Source organism: Triturus cristatus, chromosome 3_2, assembly GCF_964204655.1.
Source record: "Triturus cristatus chromosome 3_2, aTriCri1.1, whole genome shotgun sequence".
Taxonomy (NCBI): Eukaryota; Metazoa; Chordata; class Amphibia; order Caudata; family Salamandridae; genus Triturus; species Triturus cristatus.
In genome coordinates this window covers 894847171-894867701 of record NC_140584.1, presented here as the reverse complement: position 1 = coordinate 894867701, position 20531 = coordinate 894847171, and the positions used below count along the sequence as shown (strand labels likewise).

At 46.0% G+C, this 20531-nt stretch overlaps 1 protein-coding gene across 3 annotated transcripts in view; it reads right to left on the bottom strand.

The window, feature by feature from the left end:
* The window catches only part of TRPV1 (transient receptor potential cation channel subfamily V member 1), a 460649-nt gene that overhangs the window by 436115 nt on the left and 4003 nt on the right, over positions 1–20531 (bottom strand). The window lies entirely within an intron of this gene.

Here is a 20531-nt window from a genome sequence, read left to right as displayed (position 1 = left end):
AAAGAAACCAGCACGGCCGGTTCGGAGAGGAGCTCCGCCCTGGCCAGGGCGCCGTGAAGACGCCGCAAGTTAAGAGCGGTGTTGCGATGCGGGATGAAGCCGCATTGGTCCGGATGAATAAGATCGCACACGACGCTCAACAAACGATTGGCAAGGACTTTCGCCAGGATTTTAGGCTCTGCATTTAGCAGTGAAATAGGCCGGTAAGAAGTACAGCGGTCTCGCGGCTTGCCCTCCTTGGGGATCACGACTATCGTGGCCAAACGCTGGTCAGCCGGAAGGGAACCCGCCGCAAGAGACTCACGGAACATGCGACTGAGGAAGGGCGCAAGCTTATCAGGGCGCAATTTATATAGCTCAATGGGCAGACCGTTGGGACCCATAGCCTTGCCCGAGCGAAGGGAGCGGATCGCGGTCGCTATTTCATCCGCCGACAAGGGGGCGTCCAGCCGCTCACGGTCCTCAACGGACAGGCCGGGCAAGGCAATATCCCTCAGTAGAAGGCGAGAGTCGTCCTCATCTCTGTCAGTCACTGGGGAGTACACAGCCCGGAGGTGGTCGGCGAAACATTCCACAATCTCATCCGGCTCAGTCACACACACACCATCCGCAGCACGCAACTCCGGGACCACACGATTCACTCTCTCCTTTTTGTCCAGCCACGCAATCAACTTTCCCGCCTTGTCCCCGGCGTCGTACAGTCGACCCTGCTGCTCCCTATACATAGTTTTGGCCGCGTCAGTGACCAGGGACCTATATTCAAACTGTTTCAGGCTAAGGGCATGGAGCCCGTCCGGAGTGACATTCGCCTCCAAGGCCGACTCCAGCCCCGAGATGTCAGTCTCCAGCCTCACCACTGCCTCACTCTTGACCTTCTTAGCCACCACTATCTGGGAGAGGGCGTGTCCGCGGATCACGGTTTTAAAGGCTTCCCACAGGGACATTGCAGACGACACCGACCCCTCGTTATCAAGGAAGTATTGGTCCATAGCCTTAACCAGGCTGTCGCGAGTCGTAGGGTCTCGCAGGTACCATGGATTAATGGGAGCGATCCGCCCTGCAGACCGCGACCCGGTGTCAAAAAGAAGCCACAGCGGAGAATGGTCGGAGATACCCCGCGCCAGGTGCCTGACCTCTCTAATCCGACCAGTCTGCGCCGCGGGCATAAGGAAGTAGTCTAACCTAGAGAGACTCCCATGCGCCCCCGAGTGAAAGGTGAACTGACATTGGGTCGGATGCATTAATCTCCAGCTATCCACCAGGCCGAAGGTCTCCAACATCCCACCCAGCCATGCCTGGGCAGCGGGGAGGGTCCTTGGTGGGTGACGATCCAGTTCACCCGAAACCACAGAATTAAAGTCCCCGCCCATGAGCAGGAGGCCGTCCGGAAGGTCAAGCAGCATTCGACCCAAGTCAGTGAAGGTGGAGTTCTGGAGGCCCGGGGGGACGTAGACTGAAACCAGGGTAAGGGGCTGCCCCTCCCACCTCCCAATCAAACACACATAGCGCCCTCTGTCATCCGAGACTATCTTAGTGATCTCCACCGGAAGGGAGGTTCGCAGGAGAATGCCCACCCCCCTGGAACCAGTTGTGAAACCAGAATGGGCTACGAGGCGATATCCCCCCCTGTTCATTGCATGACAAACATTACCAACCAGATGCGTCTCCTGGAGAAACACCACATCAGGAGTCAAACGACGCAAATATTGCAGCACTACACCCCGCTTGATACGGTCCCCCAACCCATTGACGTTCCATGACATAAGCCTCAACCCGTCCCCCCCCATCCCCTCCAATAGATCAAGGGTCCCCCAGCCTGCAGCACAGTTCCCAGATGTGGACAAAAATCAATACCTCGCCCTGTTAACAAAAAACACACAACAAAACAACCCCTCCTCCCCCCCAACCCCACCCCAAGTCCAACTCCCCCCACCCTGCACCCCTGCGGGCCAAAAAACCCCCCCAACTTGCAGTGTGCCTGTCGCCCCACTAACCCCATTCTACGAAAAGACCCCGGAGGAGGAAAGGGACCCGTCCCCGCCCGCCCCCCTCACAGGTCCTGGTGAAACACAATATACAAAAGAAGTAAGACCCAACTGAACAGTGCAAAACGGCAAAATCAAGGACCAAAAGTCATGCTAAAGGGGACCCGTCACCTGCGGTGCCCACAGAGGGTCCGGGACGGCCACCTCCGTCCGGCAGCGAGTCCAGCCAGTCACTTGCGGCCACAGGAGAGTCAAAAAAGGCTGTCCGATCCCCATGTTCCACTCGGAGTTTTGCAGGGTAGAGCATCGAATACTTTAGGCCCAGCTCGCGGAGACGACGCTTCACCCCTTGGAATCCCATCCGCTGTTTCTGGACCAGTTGCGTGAAGTCCGGGTAAAAATTGATGGTCGAGTTCTCGTGACGAACCGGGCCGTGGGTCCGTGAGGCCTGCAGAATAGCGTCGCGGTCCCTGTAGTGGAATAGTTTGGCCACGATAGGCCTCGGGGGGGCCCCCGGCCGTGGCCGACCGCCCGGAACTCGATGGGCCCGCTCCACGGCAAAGAATTTACTTAGGCCAGCCGGGGACAACTGTTGCAGGATAAGTTCCTCGACCACGAGGTCAACCGGGCGGCCGTCGGAGGACTCCGGTACACCTATGACGCGGATGTTGTTGCGTCGGGCCCGTCCCTCGAAGTCCTCAAGCCGCCGGGCCATATGATCGTTGACCACCCTGATGTCTCCAAGCGCGGCCCGCAGATCCGACACCTCCGCACCGAGGGTGGAGGTCCGTGTATCGAGGGCCTGGACCCTCTCGTTTGTTTTGGAGAGGTCGGCCCGGATCAGGGTGACATCAATCGCGACGGTGTCGATCTTACGGGCCAGGGCCTCGTATTGCGCGGCGATGGTTTCCCTGATGCCAGCAATGGCGCCCATAATGTCCTGCAGGGAAAGTTCCGTAGAGACGTTCGTGCCTCCCCCTGCTGCGTCCGGGGGGAGGCCAGCAGCGCCAGGGGACCCTCTGCCCTGGGTGTAGCGGTCCATGTTGTTGCTCTGGACCGCTCCCCCGCGGAGGGAGGCCTTGGTCTTGCGCCCCTCTCGGGACCCCCTTTGCCCCCCATGTGAACACGGTCACTCAAGGGGACCTCCAACCAAGAGGTGTAAGGGCACCAGCAAGAAGACCTCAAAATGTCGGTATAGGGGGTCCGAGGCTATAGGCACTCTAGTGGCAGGTGGAGGAAAACCTCGTGCAGAGGCCCAGGAAGCACCTCTCCACCCCGAGCGCACCCGCCAGCTGGTCTCCTGAAGTCCAAAACCGAAACCGAAAGTGGTGGATCGGCAACTGGTACCGCGCTGAAGCCGCTGTTGTTCAATTGCAGCCCGGCCCCACGGGTCACCTTCGCCCCGGTCACCTCCGTCGGGTGGGTCCCAAAAGTTCCGACGACGACAACTCAGGATTCCCAGGTCCGAGTTGATTTTTGAAAAGAGATATGTGCTCAGCTGGTCTTCATCTCCCAGATTCCATAAACCACATCAGGATATTCTCAGGATAAATTCCGAGGAGCAGAAAGGGTCCGGGGAGCCCTGTGCTCACGCGACCATCTTGGATGCGCGCTAGGCTCCTCCTCCCAGACTTTTGATTATTAAGTGTGTGGTCAGTGGTTGGGGGGTATTTAAGCAGCGGAGCACTCTACCTTTAGACATCTAGTGGCAGCTTAAATAAATGATATTTAGGACCACCCAAAAACTCTCCTAGGTGGATGCCGACATCCTTTCTTATTACTGGTAAAAGACTCTAAAGCGCCTAGACAGAGTAGGGCACAGTGTGTTCTATATAAGTGCTATTGTTATTATCACAACTCAGACCAAACGCTGAGTGCTTGGAAATGTCACCATGAAGAAGATATTAAGCAAAATTCTAAGCATATTGTTTTCAATTACAGTTGTTTAACCGTAGTACAGCTATGGACCAAAATAAATTTCCTTCATTAACACAACCCTTCTTCTAATTAAAATACAACAAACAGATCGGATGAGATAGGAAAAGAGGACACCAGATATATTTTCTGAAACAGGAAGGCAAAGTGAAAGTGGCTTGTGACCTTCCAGTTTGGAATATATTATGTAAAGACGTTGTAGAGGTGTGTGTAGGCAGACTACTTATGCTTTCTGAGCAATTAAATATATTATGCAGAGAGCCAGGGGGAAGATTAAGTGGGAGCTTTTCATATCTAACAATATATACTATCCATTCTGGACCATACCTTATATATACCATATATATACCATATCTAATTTTATATACCATAACTAACATTACATACCACACCATATAAAACTTAAAATACTATACACTTACGAAACCAATCCTTCCTCATCTACCACACCCATCATACCGACCATCCATTCCTATCATATCTCTAAACTAACCTACCATACTGTTGCTAACCCATGTGTCCGTATTACAGTGTTGTGGGTACTTTTATCAAACCAAGCACTGACAAAATCCTTAGGTCTAGTTCAGCATCGGGGATAAAACCTGTGTTTACAAATGCTGTGCAGTATAGGCGTAAAAAATGCAGTGAACGGTAAAGCTGAGTAGCTCGGTGACTGAGAGCATAATGCATGTCTCTGACAATAAATAAAAATGCTGTAGCAAAATGGCAAAAAGCTAATAAAAAGCTCTCCAGTTTTGAAAAATGTCCTTTTTAATTGCTGGTGTACTAGGGGAGTTTTTGCCTTTCGCAGGTCATTCTGTGCCTGTCCTTGACCCCTGTTTGTGGCATTGCCAGGTTGGTGAAATGGCATCGGGCTGGAAACTAGCTCGGTGCCTGGAAAGGATACGATATAATTGATCTCTCCACGTCCGAGCGACTGGTGCTCGTGTCCTCGCTCACAGCTTCCTTCTGCTGTTCTTTAGATAGAAATGGTCAAAAGGAGTGTATGTGTTCACATAGAAATAGCTGATGCCTGACATAGAAATACGCCCAAAAGTCGAATCTCTGCTCTAACGGATGTTGATTGTCTTTGAAGAATAACACACATTACTCAAAACCTAATGTCTTCTCTGATAATCTGATCGGAGACCGAGGAGGTCAGTCCTCTCTGCCTACGCCAGCAAACTTCGAAGAGCCAATTCCTCACAGTCATAGCCGCGGCCACCGAACCTGCGCTGCAGGTTTTGGAGGCCTTTTCCCCAGCCTCTCCCGAAAAATGTAATAAATTCTGAGAAAAGCAAATGATGTTGGTGTACCTGTGCAAGACAATCTAAATGTAAACACTGACGCTGCAGCTGGTGGCTGGTGCAGTGTCACACACCAAGCGGCTCGTTGGGCGTCCCAAAATACGCCACAGGCTGGCGGCGGGCGGACAGTAACGACGGTGCGTTTATGGCTACTGCTAGCCTGCCCTATTTACTATAATACTGCTAGTAGTAGTACTTACCGTTATGTGGTGGGCTGGGCCGGGGCACACTGCCTCTTAGTGCCTTTATTAACAAATAGTATTAAACTGGGCCTGGCGGTGCTGCTGCTGCCTGCCCTGCCTAAACGCTGTAGGGCTGCCGCTGCCGTTAATGCTGATCACATGTTGCGGGGTGCTCGTGTGCTAGGCGCGGGAGTGGCAGTGTGAATAAAATCTGCGCACGCTGCCGCACAGGCCCTAACCCGAAGAACCAAATCCATCCCAATCTTAGTGTCCCGCCCACCGGCAAAACTGAATTAAGGGCCTGCCATTGCCTGAATGCCATCATAATATCTGTAATGAATCTTCTTGACTGAATCTTGGCTCAGGCTCTTATTGCCGCGCCGCAACACCAGTACTGCACAAGTTTGCAACACTCTTTTTCACCGGGACTCGGGAGCAGTCAAGATTCGAGATCAGCACTACTCTGCGCTGAGGACAGTAATCAATTATGTTATCATACGCATATCAAGTGAATAATGCTGCTTGCTTCAGATGTGTAGACCCGGCCCTGATAATGAAGTGCCGGTGCTAAGCACCGGAAAGCACCGGCACAAATTAAGCACTGAGTGCCACTCAAGCTCAGCCCACCTCAAGCAGTAATTCAGACGCATGGCCTTTAAATGTTTTAGTTCACAAAGATTTGACAGGAGGAACCATAGGTACCATCATACAGGCCACAGTTCCCAGGGGGACCCCAGTGCCCAGCGGATCTGTTCCATAGAGATTAAACTTTGCCCAAATGAAAACTGAACTCAAAGAGATTATCAAGGGAAATGTGGGATTATAATTTTTTAGGACATTACAGGGAGAACAAATTAATCTACTTAGGTTAAAAAAAGATGTGAGAGTGCCATGGAAGGTGTATGCAAAGATGGAGATGTTACGAGATGAGTCTTGGTATAATCTGACCCAGAAAAAAAGAATTACAAAGGAATGCCAGAATGATAGCTGGTGACAGAGGCTTAAGAGTACAGAAGCCAAAGAGCTTGAAGACGCATGTGAAGGAACTTATTGAATGCATCAGAGAATGGAGTGATCTGGAGAAGTTCAGGGAGCAATGGTCAATGAACGAGAGGTTCATGGTGAAATGGAGAAAGGAGAGAACAAAGCGGTGCGGTGAACGAGTACCCTTTAAAGTAAATTCAGGGAGGAGCTTGTGTAAATGTTCCATGGTCTCAAGCTGACCTGTTCCATTACACAAAATCACTGCAACTATCTCCATGGTGTTGTGGGAAGACTTGCACATGTTGTTTGAAGTCGCAGTCCCAAAAGGTTTGTGGGCAGAATCTAAGAGTGCCATAGACTATCCGACACAGGTCCCCCGGAGAGTGGCAAGCACAAATGCCCTGTCCCCAATTGTGAAGATCAAATGCAGTGCAGTTAGCACCCACCTTAAAACAAAGTTCTCCATAAGGAGATTGATTGTCCCAAGATATACAGAACTAAGTAAGAGCTCGAGGAATCAGCCCATGCTTATTTTGAGCGATAGATGCAGGTATACAGGGAACACAGCAGCATGAACAGCCCCCTTGGCGAGAATATGAGAGACTTTACTGCATCCTTTTTGCATGGGCTCTGGCCAGATTGGTTCCCAGATAATATGAGTTATACTCTGTTGCCAATCAAAGCCTCTGGAGATCTTACATTATGCCAAACACCGCAGTGACACTTTAGGGGCTAGGTGAAAAAGATTGAAGGAAAGGTTTATGGTCACTCAAACCAAGCTGGCACAGAATTGGGGCAAGAGAGGTATGAATATGACTGATGCAGGGTTTGACTTTGATGCAAGCAATGGATTTGGCATGCATGTTTTGCCATGCCCTGTAGTGAATATATACCGGGACTTGGGAGGGAATGAGGAAATGCGAATGGTATAAACAGTGCTTTAAAGAAAGTTGCCCCATGTCACATTTGCAACAAGGTTGGTCACTGTAGGAGGGAGTGTCAATTTAATCCTGACCACATGCAGATCTATGCTCAAGTACCTAACCCCACAGTTCAGGAGAGATTCCCTCCATTGCCTAAACTACAAATGAATTGTAAATTACTGGAGCTCCTTGATCGCCCATCTAGATGCCGAATGGAAACCCCAATTTCAGTAAAATCTCAGGAATCAACATATTCTATTTTAGAATCAGGCTCCGCAGATTCCCATCATGATTGAAAGCCCAATTAGACTTGAACAGGCCCAATGATGATGCTTGTTAGGGGAGGAGAATTGCATACTTGTGCAGTCCTGGCAGTGGATCAGTGGCCGCTATGTGGGGGGAGTAGTTAATTGGTGTCATTTGTTCAACTGTGCAGATGGATGAAGTCTCAAACCTACCCCTCTCGGGTTGGGAGGTCCAAATTGAAGGCATTTCAAGTCAGTAACTGTGAGAAATGGGGTAGTTGGATGACTTGGGTGTGAGCCTTGGTCAATCAGTACCCACAATCCTTGTCTGGGTTAGGCACAAGCCAACCCTAAATTAACATGAGCTCAACCCTCTGGTAGCTTGGCACAGAGCACTTAGGCTTAATTTAGAGGCAATATGTAAAGTGTTTGTGTAACACTTCAAACAGTAAAAAAGTGAAAACACCCCTCAAAAAGGATCCCTCACCAAGTTACCAAGTAGAAAAATAGAACTTTCTCTAATAAATAAGGACCAAAATGACAAAAATCCAATTAGTATAACCGGAGATATTCAATTTTAAAGGTTAAGATCAAAATAGAGCCAAAAAGCACAACTGTGGATATCTGGTCACACCAGACTGGGACAAAGTCACAAGTTGAGACTTAACACAATGGACTGTGGGTCGGCTACAGGAACCCAGTTAGGTCCGCTGAGCAGAGAACCTTAAATCCTGGTTTACAGAGTGTTGAGTGGATCCGCGTCAAACATTTTTTGAGTAGCCAAGGCAATGTGTCGGTTTCGAGTTGTGGTGAGGCTGTGATGCGAGAGCATGCGTCGTCGTCAACGGTCCTGTCAACGGGGCATGTTATGCAAAGTCCGGCGTCAACGATGTGACTCGCAGTCGGGGTGATGCGCTGGTTCTGGAAAAGCTGTGAGGATGCGATGCGGATTCTGGTATCGTCGATGCTGCCTTCGACAAGGGATATGAGGGCCAGCACTGAGGATGTGTCACGCAGAGGCGGCTACAAAGATGGTGAAGGCTGCAGAAGCAATACGAATGTTTGCGATGGGTCCAATCCATGCAGCACTGGAGAAGCGTTGGTTCTGCTTCGGGTTTGCCGCATATCAATGGAGATCCATCAGTTCTGCTGGATCCACAGAGATCTGCAAGCACATTAGACCCACCTTCAAGGGTCTAGTATTGGGGTGGCACCACTTGGCAGGGTAGGTTCACTGATGGCAGAGTACAGTTGCAGGGGCAAGATTATTTTGAAGCGTGTTATGACCCTGAAGCTTCAGATCAGGAGGCCAGCCAACTAACCCTTGGAGTTGCTCCGAGTTCTGGGTTAAAGAGATGTAAAAAAAAATGTAAATCCGTATTTGTAAAGCGCAAACTACTCACCCTTACAGGTCTCAAGGCGCTGGGGGCCGTAGTGGAAATTAAGTGAGCTATAGCCCAGGGTCACGCTGAGCTGAGCTGCCGCCGGAGCCGGGCATCGAACCGTGAGCCCTGTACACCGAAGTCAGCTGCCCTGGTCGCTGCACCACACCTCTCCACATAGATGCAAGTCCAGTCCTTCTCACCCAAGCAAGAGGGCAGCAGGACAGCAGTTCTTTCAGAGCAGCAGTCCAGCAGCGTGACAGCCATTGTATATTTGCAAATGGTTTACTTTGCCAGGTCAAAATGACAATTTAAAAATGCACACACAGGCTCTGCAATGGCAAGTCTGAGACACGTTTAGAGGGCTGCTTAAATGGGTAGCATAATCAGTGCTGCAAGCCCACTAGTAGCATTGAATTTGGAGGATTTGGGCACAGGTGGTGCCACTTTACTAGGGAGTTACAAGTAAATTAAAGATGCCAAATGGGTATAAGCCAACTTTACCCCATTTTAGGGAAGGAGCACAAGCCTTTTAGCACTAGTTAGCAGTGGTAAATTGTGCTGAGTCTTAAGGCCGGCAAAACTGAAGCCATCAAAACCAGGAGGTCTGAAGGCAAAAAGTTTCGGGAAAATCACTCCAAGGATGCCAGGTCTAGCAGCAACACACAAATCAGGTTTCAGCTCCTGCCTCAGTGAAGTTAGGGTCTACATGGGATCAGCACTAATTTGTCATTTGTGATTCAAGCTCTGTAAATCATTTGGGGAGGGACCTCTTGTGTGCAAGCTCAACTTTGTCATAAATTGCACATCTGACGGAGTCAAGCTATGGACCCATGGGGCAGATATCGAATTTACATTGAAATCTCAAGCGTCCAAAGTCCGATTTTTTTCCCGTTCTTACCTCAGAGGATTTGCCCATTAAGTTAAGGAGAACAGTCATGAAAGAAGTATGGGACTTCACAGGTAATTGGCCTAATCAAAGATGCCACCCCATTAAAGATCACTCTTATGTCTAATGCAATTTTCCCACAAACTTGCCCTTACAAATTAAAACCAGAAGCCATAGTTGGCATAACCCCAATCATTGAGGGCATGCTTAAACAGAGAATTCTGGAAGAGGTCATTGAATGTCCATGCAACTCCCTGATTATTGCCATGCAAAAAGCATACACAAAATGGTGGCTCTTGCAAGATCTTGGAAAAATAAACTAAATAGGTATTCCATGGCATCCTGTGGTACTGAACCCAGCATCGATCCTGTCCCAGATTTCACCCAGTAGCTGAGTAGTTCATGGTCACTGTACTATGTCAGGCATTCTTTTCCATTCCCCTTCACGAAGAGAGCCAGTGTCTCTTCAAGTTCTGGTTCCAAGAGAAAACTCTTCTGTGGTGCTATGCTCCTCCAGGGGATACAGAGAACCCCTCATACATCAACCAGGTCTAGAGACGCTGCTACTGTCATGCAGTTCTACCCTACTATAGTATATCAATGACTTGATTGCGGCATCGATAACAAAAGAAGCTTGTAGACAAGGCACGATAGCCCTGCTAAACCACCTTGCTGAGAATGAGCACAAGGTTTCCCCTGAGAAATTACAGTACTGCCTTAGTGAGGTCAAATACCTGGTACACCAGATTGAAAAGGGAGCAAGGAGGCTTTCCCATGAGTGCATTGAGGTTGTCATTAAAATGAAATTCCTGACCACAAAAAGACAGGTGATTCTGTTTTTGGGCATGGTTGGCTACTGCCGACAAAGGATTCCCAACTTTACTCTAACACACACTGATGTCTGTGATCCAGTATCAAAGGATAACAAGAGCATGGAAGCCTTCCAGGAGCTCAAACATTTACTCTGCAGTGCACCCACTCTTGGAATGCTAGACTATATAAAAGATTTTGTGCTGTTTTGTCATGAACATGATGGGTGTGCACTATCCGTATTGACACAGACTCATGGTGATACTAAAAGGCCTGTAGCCTACCTGTCAGCGACAGTTGATCCTGTAGCCACAGCTTTACCTGGTTGTCTGAAAGCACGGAGAGGGAAAAACCTCAGGGACGTCCTGGTACACACCTGTCCAAAACCTCCACTCAAAAATGACAACAACCAACAGGTGATTAGTACACTACCAACAGGCCATCAACCATGTAATAATTGTAGTGTGTGTCACTTAACTACTACCACTAAAAAGGTGACCTTCAACACAGGAATAACGTGGGAATTACGAAAATTCACCACCTGCAACACCGCAGGGGTGATGTACATGATCACGTGCCTTTGCGATCTACACTATGTGGGCATGACCATTGGGAAGGTCAGCACAAGGATATGTGAGCATCGTAGCAACATCGGATGCCACAGAGTCAGCACCAGAATGATAGCACATTTCAACGACATGAAACACACTCCAAACGACATGCGTTGGGTAGTGTTAAAGCACATAAAACACTGGGATAACCTAGAACAGAGGTTATTAGAAAAGGAGCAAAGATGGGTGTATAAATTGCACACAGACACGGCAGGCCTGAATGACAATATTCCGTGGGGACAGTTCACTAAATAAACCACATTACCCATATACCACACATTCAGCCCCCAACCGTATTATTACCCTGGACGAATGTTTTGAAGAACCTTGATAATACATTTATAACAACCTAGATACTGCATCCTTTTTTTTTGTTAGTTTTGTTCCACCTCTATCTTTTTCAGACCCAAAATCAGAAACTCATGCTACCAGCAAGGGCCAACTGGTCTAATATACAACATGACCGTTGGGACGCAAACACTGAGTGAACACTCGTCTCAACTGAGTATCACTGTGCCCTTTATGAACATTTCCCGTACAAGTGGACCCCCACGTGGGCCCTTATGTTTAATTTCTAGATATATATTTTTAAAATATCAGATTTGGCATCAACCTTTTGTACCACAATTAGCCTCTCACAGAGACCAATTTTCGGTCTTTGTCCGTCTAACAAACTTTTTATTTTTATTTTACTTTATTATATTATTATCTTTTTTCTGATTTTCATGTCAGTATTACGCACTGACCGTAGCATTTTACTCTGTCCTAGACAGCCAGACGATACTAGGAGGGTACTTATGATTAATGGTTTCACCCCTCTAAGTTGGCCCTTTTTTCGCCAAGAGAAATGGCTGATTTTCCAACACACTCGGCCTGGCCATACCTTGGTTTCATGACTGATTATATGTTGCCTCATTTAACTTCCCACGTTATCAATTTGATTTCTAGATAATCTTGAGAACCGCACTAGTACCTGCCTCAGTTATGCTGCTGGGGCAAGACCGAGGAACACTTTCATATCCTCCCAAGATGGCCCGTGTGTATTGCCAACAGTAGCGGCCATCTTGGCTCTGCTTTAACTTCCACGGTCTAATCAAACTTGGTACACTAGCATGACTGGACTTTTTCATTCCTATTTAAACTGCACTCAGATACAGACACGCTAAGATGCGGTCCGCCTGGGTGCCAGTAGGTGTTATTAGACGGAGGTGTGCTTTGACAAAGTAAGTTCCTTTTCCTCAACAAGTTCTTCCGGACATTTCAAAGCACTATTTTTCTGTTTCTTTGAGCATCTGCCATTCACGTTATGGGCAGATACAGCAATATGCTTTGCTGGTAGATCTCTTATTTTCTTCTCTTTGCTCACAGTTAACTACAATGCTCTGTATCTCTTTAGGGTATGACTACAAGCCCCTCTACCCCGGCAGACCATTAGGCATAGTATTGCCAAAGCATAAGTATGTTCCAGAAATTTTGAGAACATCACGTGTTTATATTTTGTATGTCATGTGGTGTCCAATTTTGTCTTGGGTGTTTTTAAAGTTATTATTCTGCATCTAACTATGCTTTCTCACAAAGGAGACGTCTGATGTGTTTTATTATAACACATGAGATTAAAGCACTGATTAATTATTATCTCTAAGGGCACCAACTATAGAGGAGTGCATTGGTTGGATTACCTCATTGGGTATGGACCTGCCCACGTGAGAGGTGGGCAGGCATTATGTGCTAACTTTACATTCTGCTTTATTGCCTGAACAGATACTGCGATTCAAAGACTAAACCATATGTATTTAGAATCTGGTGCTCACACATTAGGTGCGCATCCTCACTGTATTATAGGTTTTCACAAGGAGTGGCACACATGGGGCTGGTCCCCGTGTGGTCGTGAAGTAGAGGTTTAGGGGATACCTCGAAACATGTCGACCAAATATTAGGGACTGTATACACATAATAGTTATATCTTTTCCCTCCTTTTTAACACACTTTTTATCCATACCGACTAGGAGCGAGAATAAAATATTAGCTCACTAGCGAGGTATTTTTAACATCACCTTCACCACTTCATGAACACTGCACTACACATTTCTTCACAAACAAGTGCTCCTACGTAGTTCCGCAAGTCTCAGCACACCCCAAGAAGCAGCTGTTTGGGATGGCCCCAATGATGAAGCATGTCACCTAGGGGAACCCGGGGTGAGTGAGGATCTCAAGAAAATAATTTTCTTTTCTTTGGACAGGGGTCTTGTTTTTTCATGCATTCAGAGGAATCCCCATTCCCTTGGTTAGGTTTTTTGGATCTGACATTTACAGATTTTTTATGAACTACATGTACATTGGAGGGTGAACCTAACCAGCACCTCCATCACCCCCTTTTTTGATTGTAGTTTGAGTATACAGCAAACTGAAGGAATTGTGATGGGTCACCTATTGTCATGTACCCCATTCTATTGAGCTCCTCTGACTCATACGTGCACAGAGCATCTCACAAATAGCTGCATAACATGCTATGAAAGAATCATTCTGGCTAAAGAAATTGTGTCCTTATGGAGCTGCAATGTTCTCAATCCCATAACCTTACTATCCACCCTAGATGAAGGAGACACATGTGAGTACGACCACAATTTTGCAGATGTCACTGAAATGTGCACAAAGCCGAGACAAGACATACTGGAAGTGCTCCTTCATGAAGCTGACCAGATCTTGTTTGTTGGTGGCTCTTTTTCAAAAGACAGACCTGGTATTTTAAGAGCTGCCTATTACATCTGTACTTTGAGCGATGTTGTGGAAGCTTCCTACTTGTGTCACGTAACCTCAGCACAGATGACCAAATCGATTGCGCTTACAAGAGGCTGTTGTTTCTCTGATAGGCTGAGAGTCACAATCTATACCGGTAGCCAGTATGGGTTTTGGGTTGTGCATGACTCTGGCGAATTGTGGTCCCTGAGAGGTTTCTTTACTTCATCTGGCTCACCAATTAGGAACAGTCGGCATATCCTTAATCTGTTAAATGTGCTGTAATTGCCACAACAGATCGCAGTGCTGAAATGTGCTGCACATAAAAGCGGTGAGGATTTTGTCACCCGAGGGAACCAATTTGCAGATAAAATGGCCCACTATTACGCTCTTTAGACCAGCACATTCTCTTCAGAGAAACATGTAGTGAGGGCGAGGCAGTTGAAAATATGCTTTTAAATACAGAATACAGTGCAAACTTTGAATTAATTGAGGGTGTTACATGATGCCCCCGTCATTGAGAAGGAAAGGTGGGAAAAGGCAGGATGTATGAAAGATGCTAGCGACATTTGGGTATCATGCGATGGCAAACCTGTATTACCTGACTCTATGTTACCTGCCATGCTAAGACACATGCATGGCCTAACCCTTTAAATTAGGACAACTTAAGGTTCGTTGTCCATCTTTTCATGGCGTTGCTCTTTGACATGTAACCTGAACTGCTGTTTATTCTGTGTCCTAATAAAGACTTGTAGACTTCACTAGTTAAGAAAATAGCCACCTGAGCAGAGTGTACTTTCCCAAGGACAGACCAACTTTCCCAGACTGATTAACATACTATGTAACATTTCACGTACTGGGAACAGAAGTTGCGAACACCTTGAATTCCATGTATTAGAATAGTGAGAAAATCTTCAAATGTATTTTGTTGCAACTGCCGCTCTTTGCTTAATTTCTATTGGCTATGAACATGTGAACCATGTATTAATGTAGTAAATGTATGAAGCTTTTGTCTAAAGTCCTAAAAAGAATTGTGATGTATCCATGCTACAGGAAGACCCTTTCCCTATTGTGGAGGGCAAATTCATGCTGGATTTTAAACTCTGATGAGTTTTGCTGTGTTTTCCATTGAATTAAATGTGTACTGATCTAACCTCAATGGCCCAGCATATGCATTTTTATACTTTTAACTATTTGAGTAAATCTTAAAACAGAGATCCTTAGCTGAAATTTTTTACCAGAAACTTTATTCTTGCCTTTAGTATGCTCCCTACCTAGTTTACTTAGAGATGCAGGTCCAACGAGGAGCACCAACGTCCGGAAGGACTACACCACATCCAATTCAGTGCCAGTGCACTCAGGAGAAAAGTTAATGTGTGGGTTTGCATGCTGACAGCATTATCAGAGCTCTGCAAAGGTCTCGGAGTTGGGGTATCAATGTTTTATATTGCAAAAGAACTGCAATGTGAGAGCTATGTGGATGTCTCAGTAGTGGGATAGTGCCACACGATGCATCTTTAGCTGCAGGTGCATCATGGAATGTGAATGCCTCAGCATTGGGGTATCTGTGCATAAGGCAAACAAAATTAAAGGGAAATTAACATACCGCTGCAGATGTCTCAGTACAGGGACGCCAGTCCATATGGAGATGCTTTGTCAGAGCATGGTGGATTATGCCTTTTTAGAAGAGCAGATTTTAGTAAATGTCAGAACAGAGGTGCTTTGTCAAAGTTCCTTGGATCTCTGCTCTGGGACAGCACTGCATGGCATAAGCCAGGATCTGTGACTGTCTTTTCATTAGGAGATTAGTGTATGCAGAAGTGCATTAGGGCGACTACCTCATTCCAGTTCAGTATGGACACTGTCTTTAGACCCGAGCTTTTCACCTACAACAATGATTTATTGTGTGTTAGTCAAATGCAGTGGTTCGTAACCTTAGGACTTCTGAAGAACCCCCTGAAGGACTATTGTAAGAAAGGGACTCTAGCCTAAGCAATTTCCACTATTTGAGCCTCAAAACAATACACAAGAACATAAAAATTAGTGTACATCAAACTAATAAACAAATTATGTAATATTTTACTCAAAAATAGACATTTTATATTTTTAGGGCAGGTTAGAGTTTTCAAAATTTGGTTTTATTTCTGCAAAACAGACTCTACCATATCACTTTGTCTTTTTTGCTTCTAGTTCATGCTGCCTTTTGTTGGCAGATACTACTACTTCAATCAAGGGCACCAGTTGCCAACACTAGAGACTGTTTGCTGTACTTGCACTGCCCCTACGAATCAAGCTAAGGCTATACCATCCTAACTTTGAGCCTCCAATTTCAAATTGCTTCACACTTACAGAACATTTAAAAATGCTCAATTTTAAATGTTGCTTTTTTATGCATATATGCTTTATTACTCTGCAAATATTATTTCATTTTGTAAACAGTCACTGACCCCAGGTTAAAACCGCTTGTGTAATTATTTCAATAACAGCAAGGCAATACTACAACATCCAAAGTGTATTAGGGATCACAGAAAAGTTCAGAAACGGAAATGTATGTAAGAACCTGGAAGGAAGTGGTCACTCTAGGTGTACTGTGAGAGCCTTGTGGCTGATTCTGTATCTGAAGACCAGTGCATGCCAGCAAGAACAGAGGTGCTCTGGAAGAGCTCTGGGAATGCCTGAATAATGTTATAGTGGTTTATAACGAGTCCAAATAGAGGCCCATTTTCAGAGCGCTTAGGAAATCTTCATCCTGGGCGAGCAATGCGTGGTGCCTGCTAAGCCATGCGAATGGGATATCAGTGCACACAGAGGAGCACTGAGAGCCCAGTGACTGATTATGTACTTGAAGACCAAATCATGGAGGGAGAACGAATAGAGAGAGGGGCGGTGTAAGAACTCTCCCGATGTGTGTTTACTTGGTTAACAGTGTATAACAAGTCAGGCTAGATAGAGCATTATTTAGAGCTCTCATGATGTCATCGAGAGAAAGAGGATATGACTAAAAAGAGGGGCAGTCTTATCCAAGTGTACTGCAGGGAGCTCAGCGCACAGTGCGAGTTAAACCCTGGAAAATCATTATGTGGGGCGGGTCTGAATAGAAGTGCATTGTGAGAGCTCTCTTGCTGTCCAAGAGGGGAGATAACTGTGCACTGTTGAATTTCAAGCCGATGCACATTACAAGCGGCCTGACAATGTCTCAATGCTTAGGTAGCAGTATGTGGCGCAAACCAAAGATGGAGGACAGTGGGAATCCACTCAATGTGTTTAAATTGTCAAGCGATATCTGTAACATTTTCTACATTTCAAAATCACTTCATTTTCAAGTACACACAAAATCATCATCAAACTTTATTCGGTTTGTCTGTACAAAGCTATCAAAGTACACAAAAGATAAAAACATTGTCAATTTACAATTCAGGTACATTTTAAGGTAGCTTATTAAAAAGAACACTAAAAAGATGGCAAGCGGAACATACATCAGAATCCATTGAGAAACAACTATGGGGCATGCTTCCTGAAGAAATGAGGGGAACGTTCCTAAAGTGCACAATGCACAGGTACATATTTTGCAGAACAATTAATAATACGGTGCAATTTATAATAAAGATTTCTGTCGGATTATCCAGAAGGCAAATAAAAAGCGACTGACAGAAAAAACTATCAGTTCAGATACATCTGATTTTAAAATTCTGTACACAATCTGATAATGCCTAGCTCCTAGATTAAGGCAGATTGGTTTTATCACAGAAAATAAAAACTACTTTGGGGCTATTTATAAAGTGTGCACTTTGCAAATATATAATAGACAATCTAACTACCTCCAGGGTTTGCTTATTGTGTTGCTTACAGTCTATATATTAATACTATCAAGAAAGTTATGTATTTTTCAGCATAACGCTTCCAGACATATCTTTCCCACCTCTCGCCGCATCCCCACTCCCCAGCACTGATTGTTTGTCACCTTTCCTTTTTAGTTGGGAATATTTCAGCCTTACCTTTGGTTTTTCCCAATATCACTGACATATGTATGACTGTTAAAGATGATGGTAAAAAGCTGAAAATAAGCAAAACACTGTGAGAGGTGGACATAGTGCCAACCAGGGCCGGACTGGGAACCATAACCGGCCCCGGCAAAGTGCTTGGCGGGCCCCCCGGAGCTTGGGGGAGCCGCCGAGCTCTTTGCCAGAGCCGGTTTTTGGCCGATTTTGTTACAGGGCCGATTTTGCAGCTATGCTGCAAAAACGGCCCTGTAACAGAAACGGTTCCCAGGGGCCCAAAACCGGTCCCCACCCGTGAAGCGCACCGGGGGATCGCCCGGTGCCCGCTACGGGCAGTCCGGCCCTGGTGCCAACATCAATTTCGGTTACTAAAGATAATCTTCTCTTGCCATTCGTACAATTGGGTTAATAGTTAGGGCCATATTAAACAAAAAATAACGAAAAAACATTGCAGTAAGTCACCTTGCTGCTCTGCGTTACAGGGAAAGGGCAGAAATGCGCCATATTTATCACAATACGGCACTTTCCTTCCTTTTCCCAGCGCTAGTAGACAATGGGCTGCCTAGCGTGAACACAGGCACCCTTGCATTATGTTGAAAAGGTGCCTGTTTTGTTGGTAGGATTGTTTTTGGTCAGGAATGGACACCTTCCTGCACAAAAACAATCCCCTGAGGCATTTTCTTCTTTCTAAGTGTGCTGCACAATGCAGCACACTTAGAAAGAGGAAGTAACAAGGAGAAATAAAAAGATTTCTCCTCGTTACGCCTCCTCTGGGAAGGCATAGCATTTTGGCACATTCCCACGTCTATCAGTAATGGCAAAACTGGGAATGCATCAAAATCCATGGTTACTGCGTGTGAACACTCCACCCAACGCCCATGGACCACCTCCCTGCATTGCGTTACTCTGGATTTATCAATCCACTCAGGGCCATGCAAAGTGGCCTTGCGTGGCTTGCTAAATTGCATTTTGGGGTGGCGCCGCGCACAGAGCACGTTGCATAGTGCAAAGTGACGCAATCCCTTGACAAAATGGGCCCTTAGAATTGCTCTGTCACGCACCTATCTGAGGACATGCCACGGAGAAGGCTCCAGGTCTGAAATTCAGCCTATTCAAATTGGGTAAATTTACATACCATAAATCTAGAGAATCATTCATGTACTCAATGGTTCTCATGAAGATCTGGGAGGATCCGGCCCTCGTGCCAGAGTAGGGCATCCATACTCTGAGTAGAACCCTATTACCCCCTTGCCTTCAGTGTAGCTTTCGGCCGCCCAAAGGAGAACTTTATCATTGCTATATTTTTCAATGGGCTGTCTCCAAAGTGTTCACTTTTCAGTTTCCCACACATTTGATTTTTTTTCTCGATTTTATATCATATGTGTTTATTCTTGTTTCAGTGTTGAAATCTACTTCTATACAAAGGTTGCAGACAACAGTACCTGGGCGTCTAAAGTACCTGTAACTTACCTGAAAGTTATCAATTTTTCCCAATACACTATCAGTTGACAAACATACAAGTTATGACAGCACATAAGGCACCGTGGCAGCCAACCCTCCCTCTGCCACTAAACTGTGGTTGCAGATCAGTAGAGCTACTGATTTATCAAGGTAAATCTAAATGCACATGTAGCATTGTGGCATTGATGTCACGTCCTCGTTTTACTAGCTCTCGTGAATGATCACAAAATGGAATTCACAAACACAAAGGTAAAAATTCAAGCACAAATACGAAAATATGTCCCTTTCTAAAAACATTTCCAGTTATAGTAGATGCTCCAAACTGAGCATAGATTGTTAAATTGTGAATGAAAGGGAATTTCAATTTCAATTTGTATTCGAAATATGCACCTCACTTACATTTATAAGTAGTTTCTAAAAGTAAATATGCTTTTATAGCATGTAGGTATAATTACACAAAGAAGCCTGAAAATCAAGTGATTTGCCCAGGGTCACTCAGTTTGCTCACCTGAAGTACCAGGAATTATTATTGGAGTTCTCTGCTGTTGCCAAGAAATTGGCCACTAGACCACATCCCTCCTCCTGCCAAGCTGAAACTCAACACTACTGTTGTAACTCACTGGAATCAATACTTCCCAGAAAGAGCAGCTCTGGTTTTAGACACTGTATTATTTAAAAGCCCTTATTAGCTTCCTATTTTAATCGTACCTTTTATATATTTATTTCCCCAACAAACTCGTGTAATTTCTAAACAGCAAAAGAGAATAGAGCAGAGCATAACAATAGATATTTGAAAAAGCTCAATGTGCTGCCTCCCTTGTGGTAGCTGAGTATTGACACACTTTAGAGTGTAAGGGGAGGGATACAACCTATATCTGTCTACATCAAATATGGGTTTTGATGACGAGAGGGGATGTCCTAAAACGTGGGAGCAGATATGGGGGAAATGGAATTCCTACAGGGGAAACATATGCATCCCCCTTCCTCCGGTTTGGGGGGGTGTGACTCCGGGGGGGCGGACCTAAAGAGAATAGTTGGGTTCACTGACACAGAGATATACGATCAGGAGAGGGAAAATTGTGA